General features: G+C 45.1%; 1 protein-coding gene across 9 annotated transcripts in view; it reads right to left on the minus strand.

The window, feature by feature from the left end:
- SCUBE2 (signal peptide, CUB domain and EGF like domain containing 2) overlaps window positions 1-16,504 on the minus strand; it is a 676,704-nt gene that overhangs the window by 637,302 nt on the left and 22,898 nt on the right. The window lies entirely within an intron of this gene.

Consider the following 16,504-nt stretch of genomic DNA (forward strand, 5'->3'; position numbering starts at 1 on the left):
TTTCGAAAAGGTGAACTTGTGTTCGCTGCTGCCCAGCTGCACAGAACACTGCTCGACAGTGTCCGCTGCCGGACTTGCCCCTGTTTCCCCAACCGCCTTTGCCAGTCGTGCCTCACCACAACCCTTCCCCCAACAAAAACACATGCTCTATTTATGCACTCTTGTCTCTTTGAGCTAGGTAAACACCCTCGCGTGCACACTACGTAGCACGCGCCCCGCTCCAGGCAGGCACGCACTCCGGATGCTGCGTAGAGGGCGACGCTGCCACGCCGTTTCACACAGTCTGGCCAGGGCCAGTAAAATGAAATAAATAAAAATATTTAATGGATTTCCTATCGTTCAAAGCCTTCTTAATTGAGACCGTGGTTGAGGTGTGGGAAGGGTGTTAAAGCAGGTACGAAGGGGGCTGGGAGAGCTGGTTCAAGCAGTCTTCTATGCAAATAACTGTCTCAATATACTAGTCATTAGACTGATAATTGGTTCGCATACAGCGCTTCACATTGCACTTCTGCCCCGAGCCCCATCGCTGTAAATAAACAATTTTATTATTAACAAATGGTGTTTGATTTTGCCAGCCTAAGAAAAATGGAAGGCTGAGGGGCCTAGCCAGGATTCAAACACGTGAACCCGCTCACATCTTGCTGGCAGGTGGAAGCACTGAGGGAACAGTGAAAACGATCATCAATAATAAACTGAAGGTGCCTGGGGAAGTGGTGGAACGAGAGGGTAAGTAAGACACAGGGGCCGGAAAGTGAAGACACTTTTGCTAGGCGAGGATCCTGTTATGGCATTGCAGGGAAGGCCTGTAGGACGCTGCTGCTCTGTGTAGGTATTTGTAAGATTGTTCTAGGGTATGGTGGGTGCAATAACACTACAGGGCACTGTTTGGAAGTAAGAAGATTTGTGAACATGTCAATGAGGCAGCAAGCTACTGCATAGACAGGGAAATGAATATATGGGAGAGCGAGTGGTGACAGAGCAAGAGGTTATGGAATGTAAGAAACAAATTATTATTCTACCACTATGTGTTGTATGATGGTGTTTTGTCCTGGAAATATTTTGAGTGAGTAACTTGCATCATTAGAGGCGGTGCCAGGGGCTCTCATACTTCAAAACAGGACGGGGCTAGGGGAAATTACGTGATAGGATGGAATGAGATAAGAAAACAGCAGGGTTTAGCAAAGACAAATCTAGAAATATGTTGATAGTTTGCTGCAAATTAAATCAGGGCAGTTTCGAAAGGTTTAGGGGTTAGTAAGTCACTCTAGAAGAAGATGCTGACACGTAGCTGGTGCTTACAGTGCATGCCGACGAAAACTTTGATGCTGGAGATTAAGAGTTCTGTATGATCTGCATTAGCTGAACTCAAGAGGTTTCTCTCGGAACAGGAGAGTGTGATGATAGGAAGGTAGCTGTGCAAGGCTAGGCATTTGCAGCACTGTGGTAGAGTGTGAGCACTGGGGATTTTAAGAGGACCCATAATGTTTTGGAGATTCAGCGATGTTACAGCGTAAACTTGACTCCACCTTTACACGTCACAAATGCATAACATAAAAGTGGACTTAGCACATGTTTCCTGTGTGACTTAGCAACATTAATATGAAATGTAGCACTTGACATCAATATTAAAGTGCATTCACTGTAGAATTTGAGAATGCATACATAACACTGTATGCCTTAACCATATTAAATGAGGTATTCTTTGAAGACTTATAAAGCATCTTCACATATATAGAATGCACTTACTGTAGAAATAATGGATTTATGCAATGTGTACACTACTGTGGCACGTATATTTCACATAAAATGTAGTTATTAGCCATACTTACATATGTTTTTAAAGATTTACTGTATGCCATATACAATATGAATCTAATGTACTGACAAAAATTAATTTGTGTTTAATGTGCACACGCATATTAAATGTGCACCATTGATTATAATATTTTAAACTTGCCCTTACTAGGCAGTTTTTTAATTTCTGCTTACATGACTTTTCCCTCGCAAGTGCATTCACACGCATTGTTAGTTTGAGAATAGATACAACACTGCATTAACGATAGAGAGAGCCTGGGAAAAAGACCTTAGGAACATGGAGAGCCAGAGCGTTAACTGAAGAGTCGTATTCAGCAATGTTACAACATGTCTTGGTTGAACAAGGACGATGTTGTTCCCATATTCAGTATGAGACATTTCGCAAATGCCACTGCTTACAGTTTGAGAATGAAAAGGACAATGGAACCCCTGATGATGCGAACAGAGGGGTGGTACCCGAGTGATTTTGGTGTGAGTAACTGGAGTCTACATTGTCTGAAAGTACAGCCACTTTCCCTTGGACTTTGAGAGGGATAGACCTCTAAGCTTATTCCTCTTGATTCTTGCTTAGTGTGGCTTAGGCTAATTCTTAAAATTCCCCTGACCCATGACTGATCTTTTACAATGCTGACACCTTCATTTACTTCCTGTACTTACCCGCATTTTTCTGCAGTTCCCCGAAATTTTATATCCCCTAGACTAATGAACTATCTTACTCTTAGTTTGGATGTTAATTTAAGCAATTTTAGATTTACTCCTGTATAGAGGAGAAGACCAGAAACTCTTCTCTGAGAACCAGATTTTAATGCTGATCCTTTGTACTGCTGTGACTGACATTCTTGTTTATTTAATACTCGTACACCTAAACTTCTTTAGGAGGTTGGGTTTCCCAGTTGTTATTCTGCATCTTCATAGCATTGCGCTGAGATTCGTATCAAAAATACAAAAAGTGTCAATGGGTCTAAAAAAGTCTATGTGTGGTTCATTCAACTAACAAAGATCTGTGCCTACTCATCTAACAGTTTTGGAGGAACATTGGTGGATATCAGCGATCACTAGCAGGATACCCATCAGTCACCACTCGGAACCGCCCTTCATCATTTGGCATTCCTGTTGACCACAAAGTAGGTACACCAATGGTTCAAATGGAAGGTCAGGTGGTATAACCTCTTAAGAACCTCGTAGTGGTCAAAGGTGGTAGAGTGTCACAAACTACCCATCAATGGAAAAGAAGAGGGTGACTGATTTGCAGTGCTGTGAAAAAGTGTGATAAGTGAGTGAGAAAACATAAAATTGGGTGAGGGAGCAGAAATAAGACTAACTTTATTCTGTTCTATGCTTGCTCCACCAATATTAAAAAGAGCAGAATAGGTAGATTTACAAAATATCTACCTGAATATAAAGATGGTCGACATGTTTCAGCAATATGTAAGGACTATAGAGTCCATTGCTTTCATCAGGACCGAGGTATAATGAAAATGCTACTGCAAAAGGTGAAGTGAAAGGTATAAAAAGTGACACCGTGTTAACATTTCTGCAACATGAAAAAAGATCACCTGATTTCCTAGGTGTGTCCTTTATTCACAGAAGTTTTAGATGTCACCTTATAGTTGAAGCACAAGGCTCCACCCCGCCTGGCAGCGGCTCAGGACACGAGGGAAGCACCGCTCTATCCGTCGGTACTTCTCTGCCACCATCTGAGCCGGTTGGGGAGGTGTACCTTAACTTGATTGCTAATTTGTAATAAACCTTCTTCTTCTGCATGTATTCTTGCATCAGTAGTGAATACATAAGTTCTCAGGGCGGTCCTCTGCTGTGGATGGCGAGCATGTAAAGAATTGGGAGAAAGAGAGGCAGTCTAATGCATAAAAGGGTGCAGTGTGGGCGAGGGGCAGGGGATGTCCTGCTTTGCTAGGTTGCAAGAGGGTTGCATGCCAGTAGATAGGTCAGAGCCTAGGTGTACTTTCTAATTTTAAATGAATTGTTGTCAGTACGATTAAATACAGTTAACTGCCAGAAACTGTTACTTGGATTACAATACCTTCTGCATACACATGTGGCATCTTAGTGAAGCCTTAGGAACAATTATTCTTCATTATTTGGGTACATGCCAGTATGAGTAAACATTGATGTGAAAAATTAAAGGTTATTAAGCTAGTTCATCAATATTAATTGCTGAAGCGGTCTCCCGGAGCACGGTTATCACCTCAGACCTGTACTTATTTCTCTGGTTCAAAGGCGAAAGCAGACTGTGTAACTAGTCTAGTTTCTATACCAGATGAGGCAAGGGTGCTTATGTACAGCCATTTTTATTTCACTATCTAAGAGTTCTTAAATATTACAGCATTAGTGCTTTAGTTTCTATGAGTCAAGGTTAATGAGTGTGCCCAAGCCGAGTGATATTATTATAGCTTCAGGCTAGCAAATAGTGTCACACCTCTGGTTCTCAATCCTAGATTGTGGTGCTCATGAGCACTGCATTTGCTAAGGTCTTTAAGTCTAGAAATCATTGTTCATGGGTACTTCCATGCTGGATATTACTATGGTTCAGCATTTGTCCAATGTGCAAAGCTTCTATTTCCCATGGATATAGGTTTAGGTTTTTTAGTATATGTTATAATGTAGTTATGACGAGTCTGAGTGGTCATGCAATAATACATTCTGGCTATCAGGACCATCTCTAGTTGGATAACTGCCTCATGGTCAATGAGATCTTGCTGTATGATTTTTGTAAGTGTGTAATTTTTTTTGTTAGGGGGTATGGTCAGTGGCTTTCAGTCAATTATTCACACGTCTTAGAATGACAATATTCCCTATGCTGGTAATCAGAGTTAGTTTAGTCCTGGTGTTGCTGCCTGTGTGGCATACGTGAGTTGTGTTGGTGTGTGTAAAGCAGTATGGATGAAGTGCTCTATCGTATGCTTGTTTCTGGTGTATCTTGCTGCCAAATCCTGTTGAGAGCAAGTTGTTAGCATAAGACTACGGCAAATGTGTGCTATATGACTTGTAATGTTCTGTTCAATGTGTACTGTTGAATACATTTCTAAAACCAATTTTATCTTTTTGCGTTGACCGCAATGACGTCGGTAATCGTGAACCCCCGGACACATCGCAAAAACTGAAAACAAAAGGAGGAATTCAATAGCCACCACCACATTCAAATACAGATAACCAGGGTCACATGACTGACCCTCAGGAGCGCACCCGCAAGGGTTCTCACTTTGAGGTTGTCTCCCTGGGTCTGACTGTGGTTATAGAGCTGCATTTTATAAATTGATGGCACTGGCATGAAATGTGATTGGATCGATTACATTTTTATGTATTCAAAAAATGTCTTGGCACTGTATACTTTTAGGTTTCATTGAACCGAAAAAAAATGTTTATCTTGATCGATCGAGTTTGTAATATCTGGGTAAATACATAAGTGCATGAGTAGTGCCTTGGTGATTGTATGATTGCATATGTAGTGCCTGTATGATTCTATGAGTGCAATTGGCACGAACACACTGCAAAGTTTTTTTAATAAAGGTTTTTTTCTCCTTTAGTTTTTGGGGGATCTTCACGATGACGTCGTGATCCCACGAACACATTAAGAAAACGGAAAACAAAGCAGATATTCAATCACCACCAGCACATCCAAAAATAATATGTAAAAAATCCATTCTGAACATTGCACTACACAGATTACTACATACATACTTCTTTCAAAGCATGTTTAAACTCAGATTTTTTCACTACGTTTCTTTAAAAACCATCTTTCAGACCAATTTTCCATTTTCAGTTATTCGGAATATTGCAATGATATCTTTAACTGCAACAATTGCGCTTTTTCCAAAAAGTCTAACACACATATATCCACACATACTACAGTATTTTACACACTAGGGGTTTCTTACAGAATTCTCTAAAGACATGCTTTTCTTGAGAGTTTCTATAAAACCCATCTCTAAAAAACGATTTTATCTTTTCGTGGTGACTCTGGCGATCACAATGACGTTGGTAATCCCAATCCCCCCCGGACACGTTGCAAAAACAGAAAACAAAAGCAGGGATTCAATAGCCATTACCACATAAACAAGCATTTACAATGCAATAGGTCTCGCATTAGGAAAGTTTGCGCTATTGGTATTGCAAATGACAATTTTTTTATTTATGTGTTGGTTTTGAAAATAGCGAAATTAATAGCTTTGTCATTTACAATGCCAATAGTTTTAACTTTCGCAAATGTGACACCTATAGCATTTGTAATGCAATATGTGTTGTATTTACGTCTTAGATGTATTGACTTTACAAATAACAATGACTTAACTTTTTTAAATAATTAATACCTAAATAAAAGTTATTGTAATTTATAATGGCAATAGCTTAAACTTTTGGAAATAACTTTTGTGAAGATTATGTTCAGTGTATTTTATTGTGACGAAAATCCTAGAACAGCAGTGAAATATTAACATCTTTTTGTGACATTTGCAATAAAGCTTGAAATATTGGGAGAACATATTTGAACCAGTTGTTGAATGGTTGCACAGATTGATGCTTTGGTGGCTCTGAGTGATGTTGTGGTGGCGACGAGTGATGCTGTGGCGTTCAGTGATGCTGTGGTAGCGCATAGTGATGTTGTGGTGATGCGATAGATAAGAGTGAGTGCGATAGATAGATAGAGTGAGGGCGACAGATAGATAGAGTGAGGGAGGGCGACAGATAGATAGAGTGAGGGCGACAGATAGATAGAGTGAGGGCGACAGATAGGTAGAGTGAGGGCGACAGATAGGTAGAGTGAGGGCGACAGATAGGTAGAGTGAGGGCGACAGATAGGTAGAGTGAGGGCGATAGATAGATAGATAGAGTGAGGGCGATAGATAGACAGAGTAAGGGTGATAGACAGAGTGAGGGCGATAGATAGAGTGGTGGCAATAGATAGAGTGAGGGCAATAGATAGATAGATAGATAGATAGAGCGAGGGCGATAGATAGTGTGAGCGCGACAGATAGAGTAAGGGCGATAGACAGAGTGAGGGCGATAGAGTGAGGGCGATAGATAGATAGAGTGAGGGCGACAGATAGATAGAGTGAGGGCGACAGATAGATAGAGTGAGGGCGACAGATAGATAGAGTGAGGGCGACAGAGATAGAGTGAGGGCGACAGAGATAGAGTGAGGGCGACAGATAGACAGAGTGAGGGCGACAGATAGACAGAGTGAGGGCGACAGATAGACAGAGTGAGGGCGACAGATAGACAGAGTGAGGGCGACAGATAGACAGAGTGAGGGGGATAGATAGAGTGAGGGGGATAAATAGAGTGAGGGCGATAGAGTTAGAGCGACAGATAGATAAAGGGTGATAGACAGAGTGAGTGCAAGAGATAGAGTGAGGGCGACAGATAGATAGAGTGAGGGCGACAGATAGATAGAGTGAGGGCGACAGATAGATAGAGTGAGGGCGACAGATAGATAGAGTGAGGGCGACAGATAGATAGATAGAGTGAGGGCGACAGATAGATAGATAGAGTGAGGGCGATAGATAGATAGATAGAGTGAGGGCGATAGATAGACAGAGTAAGGGTGATAGACAGAGTGAGGGCGATAGATAGAGTGGTGGCAATAGATAGAGTGAGGGCAATAGATAGATAGATAGATAGATAGAGCGAGGGCGATAGATAGTGTGAGCGCGACAGATAGAGTAAGGGCGATAGACAGAGTGAGGGCGATAGAGTGAGGGCGATAGATAGATAGAGTGAGGGCGACAGATAGATAGAGTGAGGGCGACAGATAGACAGAGTGAGGGCGACAGATAGACAGAGTGAGGGCGACAGATAGACAGAGTGAGGGCGACAGATAGACAGAGTGAGGGCGACAGATAGACAGAGTGAGGGCGACAGATAGACAGAGTGAGGGCGACAGATAGATAGAGTGAGGGGGATAGATAGAGTGAGGGGGATAGATAGAGTGAGGGGGATAGATAGAGTGAGGGGGATAGATAGAGTGAGGGCGATAGAGTTAGAGCGACAGATAGATAAAGGGTGATAGACAGAGTGAGTGCAAGAGATAGAGTGAGGGCGACAAATAGATAGAGTGAGGGCGACAGATAGATAGAGTGAGGGCGACAGATAGATAGAGTGAGGGCGACAGATAGAGTGAGGGGGATAGACAGAGTAAGGGGGATAGACAGAGTAAGGGGGATAGACAGAGTGAGGGCGATAGACAGAGTGAGGGCGATAGACAGAGTGAGGGCGATAGACAGAGTGAGGGCGATAGACAGAGTGAGGGCGATAGACAGAGTGAGGGCGATAGACAGAGTGAGGGCGATAGACAGAGTGAGGGCGATAGACAGAGTGAGGGCGATAGACAGAGTGAGGGCGATAGACAGAGTGAGGGCGATAGACAGAGTGAGGGCGATAGACAGAGTGAGGGCGACAGATAGATAGAGGGAGGGCGACAGATAGACAGAGGGAGGGCGACAGATAGACAGAGTGAGGGCGACAGACAGAGTGAGGGCGACAGATAGACAGAGTGAGGGCGACAGATAGACAGAGTGAGGGGGATAGACAGAGTGAGGGGGATAGACAGAGTGAGGGGGATAGACAGAGTGAGGGGGATAGACAGAGTGAGGGGGATAGACAGAGTGAGGGGGATAGACAGAGTGAGGGGGATAGACAGAGTGAGGGGGATAGACAGAGTGAGGGGGATAGACAGAGTGAGGGGGATAGACAGAGTGAGGGGGATAGACAGAGTGAGGGGGATAGACAGAGTGAGGGGGATAGACAGAGTGAGGGGGATAGACAGAGTGAGGGGGATAGACAGAGTGAGGGGGATAGACAGAGTGAGGGGGACAGACAGAGTGAGGGGGACAGACAGAGTGAGGGGGATAGACAGAGTGAGGGGGATAGACAGAGTGATGGGGATAGACAGAGTGATGGGGATAGACAGAGTGAGGGGGATAGAGTTAGAGCGACAGATAGATAAAGGGCGATAGACAGAGTGAGTGCGAGAGATAAAGTGAGTGCGACAGATAGAGTAAGGGCGATAAAGTGAGGGCGATAGTTAGAGTGAGGGCGACAGATAGAGTAAGGGCGATAGACAGAGTGAGGGCGACAGATAGATAAAGTGCGACAGATAGATTTATTATTTTATTTATTATTTATTTAGAAGTTTTCTATAGCGCTAGCAAGACCCGAAGGTAACAGAGCGCTTTACAGTTAGAGACTGACAAGTGAACAACATGACATATAGAAAGTAATAGCAGTCAACGAATGACAATATAGAAGGAGTTGGTAACAGGATTCAGCGTCTCCACATAGTTCTAGAGTGAGTGCGATAGATAGAGTGAGGGCGATAGACAGAGTGAGGGCGATAGACAGAGTGAGGGCGATAGACAGAGTGAGGGCGATAGAGTGAGGGCGATTTTAGATATTTTGAGCACCTTTGAAAACAATAGCAGCTGTTGATGTTTTCAGTAAGGGAAATTGCAGTGGTTTGGCAGAGCAAACCTAGCTGTCCCATTGATTCTAACCAATAGTGTTTATCACTTTGTGAGCTGCATTATTTTACATATAAAAAAACTTCCCACCAGTAAATCCTAAGCATAACTTTCACAAGCCACTGTAACCGTTCCTGCAGATAAAGTGAACCCAGTGCATGTGAGAGACCCTCGATGTGACTACCTTATGAGAAGTGGGCAGGGCATGCTAAAGGCTTGATTAACATGTTAGAAACCCCCTGTCCCCAAAGAGCACGCGCTGATTGCCATGTGACTATGAATCGCGGAAAGCAACCCTGCCTGGTAAGGTCAGTGCTTTACAGCAAATGCACATCAAGGCTGTTGAGTCATGACCCGCTGCTTGGAGAAAATAAAACTGCAAAGGATTTACAGCCGTAGGTTCTCCTTCCACTGGCCTGATACAATAAACCACGAGCCCTTCTAAAGCTTCTTATCTGTGTTTTCACACAGTAATACAAAGATGTGCGTAGTCAGCATGCACGAGTTCTGCGTGGAGAGCTGATGTGCCGAAGCCACTTGCTTTCACTTTCAGGCTTTAGGATTTGTTGCCAGGTGCTGAAATAAGCAAAGGCTGAGACACACTTTCAACATGCGTTCTGTAATCATCATCGTAGGCGACAGTAAAGCTCCATAAGAGTGAGCAGGGGAAGACTAGCTATTGAGGCAATTCGAAATTCTGGTGGCCTTATCACAAACGAGTATGTCGTTGGAAGACCGTTTCATGTTGTGGGAGTGTGTCTATGGTGGGGTGAGGGGTAAGGGTGTCCGTCCTCTGCCCAAGAAGTGATTGCGATTTTGGCTCCAAACCGTATGGTGAGAGGGTTCGGAGAACAGCTTGTGTCATTGGATGGTGGTTCAAAGCCCAGTCTTCCTGCGATCTACATTGCAGATAGTATGTTTTGCATGGGAACCCGAATGGATGTTATGTGAGGGGGAGGTGTTTGCACGAGTAGGCACGATCGGGTGGTTTTTGGAGTGTGGTAGGGAGGTGATTTTTGGAGTGTGGTTTTTGGAGTGTGGTGGGGAGAGTTATCAATGCAGGTCAGGTATGTGCAGTGCTGGGAAACGCAGATCAGCAGTTTTGGTGCTATTCACAAGAGGATGGATGTTTTTGCCAGGCTCGGCCCACGGATATGTGCCCAGCTGGGGAGGCAGGGGACGTACTACAGGGTAATTTAATGCACGAAGACGGGGGAGGGAGGGGTTGAGTTTGGGTGCGGGTTTCCATGGGTGAATGGTGTGGCAGTTCATACAGCAGAGGGAGTGCGGGAGGTTTCCGTACAGGGGTGGTGCTTGTATTTGTAAGGGAGGAATGTTTATCTGGCTGCTGGGGGGCCGCGGATTGCGGAGGGGATTCGGAGCGCAGTGTTGTTGAGGCAGGCAGTGGCGGGTCCCAGGAGGCGGCGACAGGCTTTGAGGTGGAGAGGTCGATTTGGGGCACTGGGAGTGACGTTCGGATGCAGTGTGGAGCGATGTCTGGTGATCTTGGGCAAAGTGTTTGGATTCCTCGGAATAGCACGGACTGAGGAGGAGGGGGGGTGGGGGGCTTTCTCCGGGTATGACACAAGGGGGCTCATGAAGGCAGACGTATCCAGAGAGAGGTGCGCGTGGGGGGCAAGGGGGCACTGGTTTGAGCAGCTGGACAAGAGGCAGCCACAGGCCTGGTTACAGGGCAAGGGGGCGTCCTGCAAGTGGTGCGCACGCGGTAAAAGGAATGCAGCTGCGGTGCGAGTCTCCCCCGAGGAACGCCCACTCTTTTAGCATCACTGCCTCTAAGCAAAAGCCCAGATTAATGACAGCGGGACTGCGGATCCCTTTGAAGCACGGCCTCGCGGCCGTGAACAGGGATGTAATTAGGGGGGAGGAGAAGTGGAGAAGTGAGGCCGAGCAACAGATGGCTTTGAAGTGGATGCGCTCGAGGCAGGTGGATGGAAAGCGCGTGCAGCAGGGGGCGGAGCGGATCCCTAGAGTTGCATCAGGAAAGCTAAACCAGCAGGTGGATGCGCGTTCACGATCACATGCACTTGTGGTAATCCACCGGCTGGTTTATCTTTCCTGATGCAACACTAAAATTCGCCCCTATCCATTCCTGCGGAATGGGACAGGCTCGACTTAAGAAATTATAACTATTTAATTAATGCTAACCATCACAGTAGATTACTCACGATATAAATAACTCTATGAAAACATTTCTCCGAATCTCAATATCTCTATAACAATGCATATTATTAATTCACTGATTTTTTAGGTCTCGCCTGTCGATGCGCATGCGCATCGAGCAAGCGAGACTATGGGGGCTTATCCACTCTTTGTCCAACTTGCAAGGAATCGTGGCGATTCCTTGCAGTGCCCGTGACTTTTAAGCTCAATGCGCATGCGCATTGAGCTTAAAAGCGCGTGCACATGCCCCCAGCCGCCTGCCTTGCCTACTCTCCCGCCCCCTCACTTCTTGATTGCACGGCCGCTAGGCCGTGCCTCCCCTACTCTCCTCCTCCTACTCTCCTCCCCTCGCCGTCTGTTCCCGCACTCCTCCCACACCCCGGCTCCGCCCCCTCCCCTGCCCGCCGTGTCATGCTTTACATTTCGCACATTCTCTCTGCCCGCAGTTTGCAGACATTGCCTCAAACCCCCTGGAAATGTGTTTTTTTTTAAAGTTCTGGACAGATTGGGTTGTTTTGATTCAGCCAATCCTTTCAAAGCTTTTTGAAATATAATAATGCATAACACCGCAGTAGCACAAGCGCTAAACGTTACCTACGGAATCTGTACAGTCTCATCGCACTCCCAATGATGGGGCCAGTGCAGTTTCACACGGTGTTCTGTCGCCTCGCCGCATCCACTAAATCCTTTTCCATTCTCCTCTTAGGGCGTTCCTCCAAAGCAGCCGTCCCGGTCCCGGAGTGCATGCAGGTCAGATAGGGACTCCAGGGTACCCGGCAGAGCGCTCTACGTGCCGGCAGGGCGTCGTTCACTTTTACGCACTACCGATGTTTGGCAGCGAGTGTTATCGGCCCTGGGGGACTTCAAATACAGTCCGCTAGCTGTTCTGGTTATCGCCCCCGGGTCTCCGGCCCAGCTCCGCAGTGCCTGCCTACCTCTTCATCGGCTCGCAGCTCCAAACCGCACGTCTCACGGTAAAAGTTCCTGCCGCGAGCGGGACCAGCAGACTCTCTTCCGCAGTCAGTAGCAGGGCTTGCTGTACATTCGGGCCCCCCGGGCAGCACAAAACAGAGGGTGAGTCGTCCCTAGCGATCTCCACGGCGACGCACAGTTCCCCGCCTCAGGTCCGCAGCGCCACCATTTTGTACATTCACGGCTTCGGAGGTCAGCAGCAGATTCCTCAGTCCCGTCAAGAGGTAAAAGCAATGATCACAGCGAAATATACCGCCTCCAAGTTCCGATGCTTACATTTATACGTTTGGTATTTAGAGGAGCACAATAACCAGGATAAATTACGGGGTGAATCGCCCGAACTGCAAGAGCCTCACTCGAGTGTGGCCATCTTGCTTGGCGCCCTCTAGCGCCCCCCCAAGATGCACTGTAAACTTCTAGAGACAATGGTAGAGCAATTACAACATTGTGTTCAAAAGGACTTATAAGGCAGCATTAGAAAAAATATTATTCAGAAGTACAACTAGCCAAAAAAGCAAATTTTAAGGCGAGGATAGCAGAGTCTGGCAATAAGTCCAATAAAACCCTATATGGGCCCAGAGGCCGCCATTAGAGACTATCAACCCTCGGCTGATTGTTGTAATCAACTGGCTCCATACTTTTAAAGTAAAACCAAAACCATTTAAGCTAGCCTTTTATTAGATCCTCTGGGCAACTATCCCTAAAAATAAATTTGAACTATATAGGGATCTCCACACAGGACTGCATGCACTATCTGAAACATACACCCCTCACCCTCACTCACTCACCCTCAACCCCTCACCCTCAACCCCTCACCCTCACCCTCACTCACCCTCAACCCCTCACCCTCACTCACCCTCAACCCCTCACCCTCACTCACCCTCAACCCCTCACCCTCACTCACCCTCACCACCCTCAACCCCTCACCCTCACTCACCCTCACTCACCCTCAACCCCTCACCCTCACTCACCCTCACTCACCCTCACTCACCCTCACCCTCACTCACCCTCACCCTCCTTCAACCCCTCACCCTCACTCACCCTCAACCCCTCACCCTCACTCACCCTCACCCACCCTCACCCTCACCCTCACTCACCCTCAACCCCTCACCCTCACACAGTGCAATAGGTCTCAGACCATTTCAGTTAGAGCTTTTAGAAATGTTTATGGCTTTTTTTATTTGTAATACCTTAGCATTGGCTACAGGAAACAAAAATGCTAAACATTTACAAAAAAAACCCATAAACAATTCTAAAAGCACTAACTCTAATGGTGCGAGACCTATTGCATTTCCAATGCTTGTTTTATATTTCCACTAATATTTGCGACGACATTGATAGTCGGAATGTCCCCGCGACGGTCGCGTCGTCACAAATATCAAGCGCGATTTAAAAAAAAAAATGTGGACACAAACTTGTGCCACTAACACCCCCATTTCTTAACAATGGAGTCAGAGTATCTCCACTGACCCCTTATGTGGGCTTTCACACACATTTTTAACCCTGGGAACAGTTCCCGATAGATAAAATGGCAGCCGCAACTTTCTGTTCAGGTTGCGTCCAGCCAATCAGAGCATTTCCGTTGGCGTGTGCATTCGCGAGTAATTGCAAAACCGTTGCGAAATATCCACGCCAGAGATATCACTATAATTTTCAGCTTAAATTTCTAAAAAACTACTAAACAGATTTACACTAAATAGGCAATACAAAATAAGTCAGTTCAGCGGTTCGGGCTGTAAGTTTGACTAAAAGTTCCTATGGGAATTAACATTACAAACGCACCCTTATTTCGCACCCCAAATTCTAAGTTCCCACTACACGGATCAAACTTTCTAAGACAACCAGAATCTACCTTGATACTTTTTTTTTTTTTTTTTTAATGGCATGAAGATTGGTCAAATAATGCCAAAGTTATAGGCAAAATGATGAATATGGCCTGGGATCACTAGATCACCAGGACTCTAGCGCGCACTTACTAAATAAAAAAATTTCAAATTTTTCAAATTGACACAATTTTTAATGCGTATTCTTTGTTATACGATTTATCACAAATTGAATGAGCAATATTTGTTTCAATACAATTCATACACGAATAATACACAGTTGCTGTATTTTCTTCATACACTTTTCATAAATCAATTGGTACAAAACACAGTTATATATACAACCCAATGCATTTCGGGGTTTGAACCCCTTCGTCAGGGGTCTAAATAACTGGTTGTAGAGTAGTTGCGTGTACTACATGATTTAGAAGTATCTTGATTCCCGGTAGACGAAAACCTATCTGGAGTTCTTTACTACTTAACTGTGGGGTTCGGGGATCTGCGAGCCTTTTTAGAATCTCATGGTCTCGCTTAAACTCGGCATGCTCCCGTGCGGGGGTACAGGAGAAACGGCATCGTAACGGCGTCTTCCCTCGTTGTTTACACTGATGCAGTGTAAACAACGAGGGAAGACGCCGTTACGGTCTTACACTGATGCAGTGTAAACAACGAGGGAAGACGCCATTACGACGCCGTTTCTCCTGTACCCCCGCACGGGAGCATGCCGAGTTTAAGCGAGACCATGAGATTCTAAAATGGCTCGCAGAGCGCAATGCTTTAAACTCAATACGCTTAAAAGATCCTAAGCAAATTAAATTCCTGTAGCAGATGGGAGACTGAGGCAGATATCTGTAATCGAAAGAGCAGCCTAGCCTCTCCCATGAACGAAGCCCATAACTGTCTAGTCAACACCTTAGAAGTAAAACAGTGCACCAACCCAACTCACTACAAAGGCAACACACCAAGCCTCACCCTGTCTGTGTTGCCCACATTCAGTGCCAGCTCCCCCATACTCCTGGACTGTTCCGATTTACCAAACATACCTGTGTATTCCGAATATGGGATGTTTCTTTTTTTACACACAACTTTAGCAACTTTTTGTTTGGCTGCCCAGATAATAGTAATACATGAGTGAGAGTTTTTTTTAGTTTTTTTAAATGCAGATTTATATAGCGTGAACTCGACCCAAAGGTATTGCAGCACTTTACATGAGCACCAGTTAGTTATGTTACACATTCAGGCAAGGGGAGATTAGGTGATTTGCCCAGAATCACAGGATGTGGACGCGACCCAGAGGCTCAAACCCTGCTTTCCAGCACCAAAGTTGGCAGTCTAGCTGACGGACTACATCCTCTCCCAAGAGAGTTGCAGTACGCAAGCATATTTTAATTCATAGGAATGTCTGAAGGACCAACTTGCTGCCAAATTTGCCAGTGCAAGTCCCACTGATAGTCCAAGATCACTTCAGTCTGATACCCAATGGTCCAACCCATTACTCAACCATGGACACATTAATGTTACCATGTTGAGAAAATAGGAGCAATTTCAATAGAGAAACTGATTGAATCACATTTGTGGTAATTGCCATAGGACGTTGTGCGGGTTTACGAACTATACATTTTCCCACTTTTCACAGCAGAAGTACAGGTCACGTCCTCTTCAGGTTAATGAAACAAAGCTCTTTTGATCATTTTTAATCCGAAGGCCCTTTCCGTTCCAGTGTGTATTAAAAGTGCAGCCGGATCATTTTATTAAACTGTCATAGGCTGAAAAATAGAAACTGGAAAGACTTGAACATGGAAAGTACTAAGTGTGGTTAAATATGTTGCCAAGTTAAAGAACAGTCGTGCCAGGCCAAATGAAGCTCTGAAAACAGTCTACGGCAGCCCTTTGCAATGGAGGATGGTGCAATATTGGCATCTCAAGGTTAATTCAAAACACTTCACATCAAAAAAGAAACAGTTGAAAATGTCAGCAGTTTGGTGCTATTCACCTTTCACTCAGCCACCACTTTTTTCCTAACTGCACATTTCTTAGGGTCTGAATGAGCAAATGCAAGGCTACCTCTTTATCCCACACTACTAACTTCAGACCACATTCACAAAACATTATTGCATACCCTAGTTAAACACAGAAGCGAAAAAGGGTATAATTTCCTCTGACACAGTCATGATTTGTGAACATTTACAGTCCCCAATGGCACTTATAACACTGGGGAATTCACTTGGTGGATACATT

The sequence above is a fragment of the Lissotriton helveticus genome, chromosome 3_1 (assembly GCF_964261635.1).
Source record: "Lissotriton helveticus chromosome 3_1, aLisHel1.1, whole genome shotgun sequence".
Classification (NCBI taxonomy): domain Eukaryota; kingdom Metazoa; phylum Chordata; class Amphibia; order Caudata; family Salamandridae; genus Lissotriton; species Lissotriton helveticus.